Raw genomic sequence first — 8,777 nt, 5'->3', positions numbered from 1 at the left:
TAACTGTTCGACTCCACTACCCCATTACATGCAGCACTAACAACCCCACTAACTTTGTAACTGCTTTGATTTTGTCTTCTCCTCTTTCTCCACTTGTTTCCTCGAGCTACTTCCCCGAGTGCTGAAGGATTCCCGAGTGCCCGACTCCACCATCCCACTACTTGCATTGTGCGTCTTGGAAGTTGTTGATCAATTCTTTGCACTTCCTATAGCCTTCTTGGCTTTAATTCACAGAGGCCCATAATTAAAATCCTTAATATAGATGAAATGATAACTTAATAGGCCAAATTAATTTATAGGCAAAACAAATACCCCGCAAGCTGTTTGGCAAATATGCCTAGATATAATACAATGCATTGAGCTGATTTTCCCACAAGATTTTAGCCCAGCCAGCCAAGATGCCGGAGAAAACATGTTTCTTGATCCTGAAGTGTTGTTCCTTTGATAGCAGGTCTTGCTTTGTGGATCTCGGGCCATGGTTCCTTCTCTTATATATGCTCGGTTGTTTGATGCCACGTTTCCACGATGATTGGAATTATTCCTTATTCCTCTTGGACCCGAATGGTTCCTTGACCTTCGGATTTCGGTTCCTCCAGGACATAACTGGTTCCTTGGCCTTCGAGCCCTGGTTATCCGATACCTCTTGTATTTACTTTTGTACATGTACATGAATTGCTTGATAAGGAAAGGTTGAAGGGAATATGGTTCCCCCGAGCATGCATAGGAGGAGGATGTGTTGAATTGATGGTTCCCCATAGTCCTGCAGAACAGTTTCGGTTAGTAACAACAAAGTTTTGAAAAACTTGAATCTTACCGTTATACTTTAGATTCTAATGAATTCTTCTCCACACCTCTTCCTCTCTCTTGGGTGGTGAAGTGTATCTATCACTCAACAACATTTCTGGAGTTTGGCTTCACGTAGCGGCGGTTATCACTAGCTCGGGAGTTCTCACTTGATCCTCCTGCTTCATTGGATTTTGAGATGCCCTCGAATCTCCTTTCTCATGGAAGACATTTTCACAGTGGATGTCAGATGTGTTCTCCATAGGAACTTCACTTACCATCAATTTGTTCATCTCCTCCATTATGTACTTCACCATAGTCAGTATTGCATGGTGAGCTTCCTCAATTTGTCCCATGAAATTCATCTCCTCAATTTCTTTTCTGGCAACAGGTTCAAGATGTCTAGAAGGAAGAACTACCACGGTTTCGGAGAAGTTGTCGAATTCACCACTTATAAGCACATTCTCTTCTATATCATCAGAAATTTGGTGCACGATTCCTTCACTCAGTCCACCATGTGGACTGAGGAACCCATATTTTTTCATCTCATGAAGCATAACCATATGAACTTGAAAAATTATTAGTACCATATTCTCCATGTTCCCAAGAACTTGCAACATTAATAATCAGAATTTAAAACATTAGAATATGTATCTACTTAATATATCTAACTATCTCTTGACTGCATTTTCTTTCAATTTTCCACAAATTTGCTGGAAAAATATGCTCGTTAGCATCCATTGGGTCCTAATGGGCGTGCCATTTATTTGGTTTGATTTTTTTGCGTGCGGTCGTGCTAGGAACAGATCGTGCCAAAATGTGATTGAAGAAGTGCACAAATATAAATTCTAATCGGATGTTGCGGGTCCCGATTCAGTCGTCTGTTATAATCTCCTCGAATTTGGATGCAACTAAGTGAGATTTAGACAATGTTAGTAAAAGACATAGAAAATAAATTTTTTGAATTAAATACAAGATTAAATCATTTAGGATTGAAAATAACATTTTTACAATAAAGAAAAGTTTTGTTGATTTAAAAAGAAGTATTAGATCAGAAGATTAATGACATTCTTAGAATAAATAATATATGACCTGCATTATTTCCAGTAAAAATTTGTTTTCAAATATTATTTTTTTATCGAAATTTAAAAAAATAAATAAAGTTATAACAAAAGGTCAAAATCATCATCAAATAAATTAATTTTTACTAAAAAATTAAAATATTTTTTCGAACGTGTTAATTTATACTAAAATTCTGATTAAATATATAAAAATAATATAAAATTACGGATGGTCAAATTATAAAAAATTTATAATGACACTCTTAATTAAAAAAAAATTGAAAAGCATAATACTAAATAAAAATTTATATTTTATATAAAATTTATCGAAATATATAGTAAACTTCTATATTTTTATATTTAAAAAAAATAATTATATAAAATGACAAAAAAATATTTAGGCAAATAAAATTGATAAACAGAGGGGCATTGTTTCAACAATCGTAATAGAAGAACAGACAGGAAATTCCTCGTCATTTGTTAAAATCAATAATATTTGTAGCTGAGATTCTGGGGAAGATCGACTTGATTAAAAAGAAATTCATAAAAAAATAAATATTAGACAAAAACAAAAGAAATATAATTAAATGAATTATTAAAATCATACCGTTTGAGATATTAATGTTAAAAACATCTTCTTGGTTGAACTGTGGAGACAACACATTTGAGATGTTACGGCTCCCAAATCCCCATAATTTCTGTCTATAAATTTAAAAAAATAAATAATTCAAAAATATATATTAAATTCTAAATTAAATACCTCGACAAAAAAATTATGAATAATTGAAATAATAAAACTAATCTAAAATTAGCCAATGATTGGTTATTATGGAAACGCAAATTTGTTGAGATATTACATTTAGGCCCAAATCCAATCCAACAGCAATATATATGAGTTCGATTATTGAATTCCGACCCAAATTTTTAAAAGTATGTTTTTGTTAAACTTTTTTTTTTATCCGTGAAACGTTCAACTCGATGTATACATGTATTTAAAAATAATATTTTTGATACAAAAAATTAGTACTTTATGGGTCGGATCGAAAATCTATATTACAAAATTAATCTGTGATACCATCTCATATGAATTTTTATGAAATTTTTTTATATCATAATATCTTTTTTCGAAAATTAATGTTGATTTTTTGTCAAAATAGATATACATAAATAATGGACATGGCTGATCCGCCTCTATTTCCATAATTTGGAATCTTTGGTATTTTAATTTATGTTATTCCAATGTTATAATAGAAACTGGGGCGGGGCAATTTGAAAAATTATAATTTTTTGATTTATTATTTTCGCAAAATATGTTATTTTATATCATTAGTTTCTTTTTAAAAAATGTAATTATATCTATATATATAAACACTCACCCGATGTGATATTCCTGTCATTTAGGTCTTCGGTCCAGTCAACATCAAAAAAACCTACCAAATTTGTGTTTGTCTCTTGTGTGTACCACAATCCTAATTCTAGCATACATGTAATGTATCTAAGTATATGTTTCACAATTTTAAATGTTTTTAGTGCTATCACATGCATGTTTACATTATATATGATTTATAACAATTTAATGTATACGTTTAATGTGTATGTATATGTGTGTGTGTGTGTATATATATATAAACCCTTCTTCTAACTAAAAATATGTTTTGAACCGTGTCAGTTACATACAATATCTTAGCAAAATGATTTGAATTGCGGAATTTATAATATTTTAGAGTATTTTGTTAGACCATAAAATAATTCTTTCATTTATCAAATTTATCATCGACTTTAATTTTGATATAGTAATTTGTCATCTCTTTCATCTCTCTTTATCTGTTCGTACACATTTATCGACTTACCTTCTCATCTGGATAAAAAATAAAAATAAAAATTAAAATTGACGAGAAAGTTTACATAAATTTTTTCATTTAAAAAACAAAGAGAAAAGTGGGTGGAATTTTGATTTTTGAAGGGAGGTGACATTTGACAAAAACAAAAAACAAAAAACCAAAAAACAAACATCCAAGGGACTCGAATGTCGCATCTTAACCGTCCAAATTATCTCGTCCAATCGACCACGTCATTCAATTTGATTCCAAACGACACGTGTACGGGCACGAATAAGCCACGATGCAACTTGGATCGTCTCTCCTTTCGATTCCCACTTATTATATATGCTTATCATTATCAAGTTAATTTTGACTTTAATCACTACCAATTATATATTCCATTAATTAATCAATTATGGGTCACTTTGTTGCCGACCCTCGGTTCTCTTTCACAACACAATTTAATGCGATTTGTAGATTTTTTAAAATATTACAACAATATGAATATCAAAAACACGAAAAATTCGTAATTTTTGTCATGCATGATTATCTCCTTAAATTGTCTCAATCAAGACGATTATATATGTTCGCCAATAAGACTTGTAAATATTCTTTCAAGGGAGTGTCTAAGATGATGAATCAGAAGTTCGATTTTTCATATAAACACTTTTTTTCAAACAAATTTATCATACATGATTTGTCTATTGTGACTTATTTTGTTAGCGTGGTCTGCAGATTATCACGACGATATGATGATTTATCTAACACACATCAGACAGATTGCGATTGTGAAAATGAAAATTTAAATATTTTGTATTGATTTCTTGGTATGGTGGCATTCAACTTTACACAGAGAGTGGGGTTTGTATGGGTATTTGTATATCTTACACTATAAATATTGGGTTTTGTCACTACGAACACGCCAAACATTTTATTGGGTATTTCAATGTGTTTCTGACTTGTCGATTTATTTATTATATGCAAACGTGGTACTGTATTTTAATTGGAAACGGTTTTCTTATTTTGGTGGGTTCAAATTTAGAATATGTGTTTACAGAAAAAGAGCAAGTCGATCTCACGAATCTTTATCTAAGAGACGGATCAATCATACCGATATTCACAATAAAAAGTAATATTCTTAGCATAAAAAGTTATATTTTTTCATGGACGACACAAATAAGATATCTGTCTCACAAAATACTATCTGTGAGACCGTCTGACATAAGTTTTTATCTTAAAAAAATAGTCATAATAGGTCACAATCGATCCTTTATTTCCATGTAATGAAAACTATTTGACCAATACAATTTGTAAGGAATGTATACTTTTTTACTTTGCTAGGAGCTATAATAATAAGTGATATTGAAAAGATTATGTTATAATATGTCTGATAGAAATAATTATCGCTCTTCAACAATTTCGTTCATCTGAATAATGTTTTTGATATCAATTGTAAATTAATATTCACCATTTTATCAAAAATTATGATATGAACGTCGTGACGACGTTTTAATCACTTTTTTAACGTGGATAATTATTGGTTATCAACAAATAATATCCTGATCTTTGTTTTTTGCACAAAATTTTTAACATAACGGATATAATCATTTTCTGTCATAAGCCGAAGAAGCTGTATGATATCGTACTCTACAAAATGAGAGTGACTCGAGTTCGAGTCTCCACCCCAAATCATTTAAAAACGAGTTATGAATCACTTTCTAGGTACATTAATGAGTAATAATGAAACTTTAAAATGTTTAGCTAATTAAAAATTTATTCAAAATGAAAATACATGAAGAAAGAACATATTTATCCCAAAAAAATGTTACTTTGACTAATAAAAGTTTATACTGATTATTTATTAAAAAATTATTCGATTATTTTCCTAAAATCCAATATTTCCAATTTAAAATTCGAAAACAACGTATTTTCTTTGTTGTACTTTATTATTGTATTAAAAACCCTATTTCATTTTACAAAAAATTCATAGGACAATATTCAATACATCTTATTTAAAACTTATTTACCACCACCTCTCAAAACAAGAGAGAAAAAAAATGCCATAGTATTTCATAGATCAATTTTTGAGACATATATTCTCTTGAATAGGTCTTTTGTGAGTTGATCTCACGAATCTTTATCTGTGAGACGGGTTAAACTTACCGATATTCACAATAAAACGTAATACTCTTAGCATAAAAAATAATATTTTTTTATGAATAACCCAAATAAGATATCCGTCTCACAATAATACGCCCAGTGAGACTATATCACACAAATTTATATATATTATTTTTTATTATAAAATATAACGAATAAAATTTTACTACCGTTGAGTATGTACGAGACCATGTCATGATATGTCATGTCATGTCGAACATGCGATCGCTAGAAGATATCAATAAAGATTATGGGCCCACACGCATCACATGGCCAAGTCGAATAATCTCGTTAAATATTAATCTTGAATCTGATTGGGCCACGTTTCCTTGTTAAGCACCATTTAATTAATATCGAAAATATGTATTATTGGGTGATATTATATTGTAATTTATATATACATAATACTTTGTTGCTATTGGACACAAGTTGCGTGAAAAATATCTAAAGGTTTATTGGATGAGATATTTATTGCTCACACTGCCCGCAATGCTGCCCCCTTCATTCTTGGCCACTGAATTTAGGTTTTAGCTGCTCGTTTAGGACAGATGCATGCTCCGGCAGGTTCTGCCCGTTTCCTTTCTGGAGAAATTGGTGGTTGGCTTTTCAAATATTTTGGTCCAATACGAATTTGTTCATCTTGTTTTTGATACCATATCCGTCCAAATTAAATATATATATATATATATATATATATAATATATTACTAAGTTTTTAAATTTAGTTATTTTTTCTTTGTTTTTCTAAAATACAGGGAGTTTTGAAAAACGTACAACTATTTTCTAATGAATTAAAAAAAGATAAACTAGGAAATTTGTATATAATTTGTTTTTCAGTGATTTTCTTAATATATTTGAAAAACAAACAAAAATATATATTTGATACGAATAAATTACTTATTATGAAACTCGGATGGAAGCCAACTTAATTCGATTATATTTGGGTGTAATTTCTATATCAAGGCAAAAATTTGTGTGACATGTTTCACAGATAAAAATTTGTGAGATCGTCTCACAAGAGGTCTACTCCTATATCAAATGTAGTAGTATTTCACGGTCTTCATACCAAAACAAATTACCGCTTCAATATCAAATAGGTTTGTCCATCTTTGGAAAAACAAATATTACAGACAAATTTTTTACGGGGAGAATATTATTCTACAAATATAATCAAAATTATTAAACAATTTGTTCAAAATACATATAATTTAAATAACTTTTAGTATTATGCAACTACAAATTATGATTTTACCTTATACATGATGTGTAAAATTATCAACTCAATCTACCTATTTTACGTAACAGGGTCGACCTAGTCAATTTCATGTGTAATTTGACATGTAGAAATGTGCCGACCCACAACCCTCCGCAATCCATTATCGGGTGGGGAGGGGCGAGTCGGCTTACCATTTTGGTCAATTGGACGAGTTCAAAAATTATCAACGTATCTTACCTATATTTTATATGGTGGTACGGGTCGGCTTGATGGATATAGTGTTAGATAAATGAATAATGAAGAGTTGTTGAATAGAAAAAGGGAGTGGAGAGTTGTCTCACATTGAGAAAATAGCCAAGTGATGTCTCCCTTATAAACTCCAAGTTTGAATAGGGGTTTGGGCCCCAAGGGGTACCAGAAGTTTTTAGAACGGGAAAAACGCTAATAGGCTGTGTCTCGGTGAAACGCGCGCGCGCTCGTCTCGTCTCGGTGCGGTGCGGTCTTTGACAAGTATTAATCTTTTTGGATCAAATTTATTTGAAGAATAAAATTTTCAGTCGCAAATTGATGTACTTGGGCAGAGGTACGCGCGCAAGGGCGCCACATCAAGGCGCACGCAGCGCTGATTCTGAAAGCATGCGCGTCCCTTGGCTATAGTGGCGTCAGTTTTTCGCCCAACCAGTGTATCCATTGACTAAAATGGTGTCTGTTCGAAGCATCCAGTCTGGAGAAACATGTCTTCTCAACACATCCAATGATCTCTTATAAATAGTCCTCACATTCATCACAATAGGGGTTGGAAAAAATTGCATGTCATCTTGCTGCATTCTTTGCTTCTTTTAATACTTGAGAGCTCTTGCATATTTGTGTTTGCTGATTCGAGATTTGAAGTGCTGCAAACTCTCGACGTGAAGTCGTTGTATCTTGGGGACGATTGCCTGCGACGTATAGTACTATATACGGGCAATCTCGTCTTGCGGAGAAAGGATCCTCCTTGCCTCGACTTGATCTTTTTGTTGCTGCAGTTGGTTCGATATTCAAGTTGCTGCTTTTGTTCGTGAATCAAGACATCCAACATATCCAGGATAATATCCACATATAACATATAGATCATTTTTACACCTCTACATGTATCAAGAATAAAGCTTGCGAGAATATTAAGCATCTTCGTACAGGAACTTGAACCAAGTTTTATCCATGTGTATAAATGTTTCTAATAACTAAAAACTGAAAAACAAAATTAATCTTTTGACTTAGCCAAAATAAGATATAGCAAGCAAGAGCGAAAGCTTAAATAAACACTAGCGATTTTTGGTACTTGATACGTAAATGTATATTAAATTTAACATCAAGTGATATTTTATTTTTTATATATAGTATAATGTGTTGGTGTAGTTTTATCTTTGTCTAACTTTTGTTAGGTCATCTCCAACCACAAAATCTATTTTGGTGCAAATTTTACATTAAAATAGTGTGATTTCTGCATCAAATACAACGTCCATCTCCAATACATTTAATTCAAATCTTATACCAAAATGAATATTCTCGAAATATTCTTTTTATTTTTACATATATTAATTATTATATTTTATTTAATATATTTTTAATTATGAATAATGTTTATATTATATTATTAATAAATTTAAATAATATTTATAGTTTTTAAAATAACTATTTGTAATTAAAAAAATAAAAAATAAAAAAAGCAAATGTATAATAAAAAACAAAAGAAAAAATA

The sequence above is a fragment of the Primulina tabacum genome, chromosome 7 (genome assembly GCF_025594145.1).
Source record: "Primulina tabacum isolate GXHZ01 chromosome 7, ASM2559414v2, whole genome shotgun sequence".
NCBI lineage: Eukaryota > Viridiplantae > Streptophyta > Magnoliopsida > Lamiales > Gesneriaceae > Primulina > Primulina tabacum.
This window is presented reverse-complemented; position numbering follows the sequence as displayed.